The sequence below is a fragment of the Olea europaea genome, unplaced genomic scaffold (assembly GCF_002742605.1).
Source record: "Olea europaea var. sylvestris unplaced genomic scaffold, O_europaea_v1 scaffold1597, whole genome shotgun sequence".
NCBI classification, from domain to species: domain Eukaryota; kingdom Viridiplantae; phylum Streptophyta; class Magnoliopsida; order Lamiales; family Oleaceae; genus Olea; species Olea europaea.
The window spans coordinates 155,124-156,055 of record NW_019233597.1 but is presented as its reverse complement, the minus strand read 5'-3'; the positions used below and the strand labels follow the sequence as shown (position 1 = coordinate 156,055).

Below are 932 nucleotides of genomic sequence, written 5' to 3'. Positions count from 1 at the left end.
AGATATAACACCATTATTAATTTCTGTAAATCTCTTGTTAGCTTCTTCATTACCTTGATTCTTATCGGGATGATACTTCAATGAAAGCTTTTGATAGGCTCGTTTTATTTGATCATTCAAAGCTCCTTTCGGCACTTACAGAATCTCATAATAACTCTTCTTGAAAAAATTACAAAACCAATCAAGTCATTATAGTACAGTTTACATTATGAATACAAAATTAGAACCACGACTGCAGCAAAAAATGTTCTGATACTTGCGCAACAATGGCAATTAGATAACATGACAAAAATGTAAAAAAACAATAATTGCGATTTTCGATGTGCCATATCGTTATGACACGAAGATCATATAATGTGGAGTCTTCCACTTCAAAATCTAGGGTTAAAAAGCGGATCTAAAGATTTATAGCAACTTCTAGAGATTCTGCCAATTGAATCAAAAATTTTTGCTCGATTTGTATATGTATATGTGTTTTGTCTGCAAAAAGGGGAATTCAAACAAATTGCTACGTGGTGCAGAGGGGCATAACCAATGAGAGTGGGTTCTAAGTTGTTCTCACCAATAATAAAGAGACACGTGTTGAATATAATTCTCCTTTTTCCATTGACCTGGTGATGTGGGTCAAAGTTTCTCCTGCCTAGAGACTACAAAGTACTTTTGCCTTTTGCCCTCGTTTGACCTCCATTAAATTACATTACATTACATTCTATTTCTCTCTCTTCTATTTTCAACCACACAATCTTCCATAAAATAACATTACACGTAAATCGAAAACTTTTCCTTCTTTTTCAACCACTCATTTTTACAAAAAAAAAATATTATTCCACCCATTTTCATTTTTAGAGAATGGGGGCCAAATGGGGGCTTTACTTTAAAAGTTAAAATAGAAAGCGAGTAGCCATTTTTATTCGGGCTTTGCTGGGTGCTGA

The 932-nt window shown here is 33.8% G+C and overlaps 1 pseudogene; it reads right to left on the bottom strand.

Moving 5' to 3' along the window:
* The window catches only part of LOC111377038, a 5,811-nt pseudogene extending 5,123 nt beyond the window's left edge, over positions 1-688 (bottom strand).
* Positions 689-932: the final 244 nt, after the last annotated feature.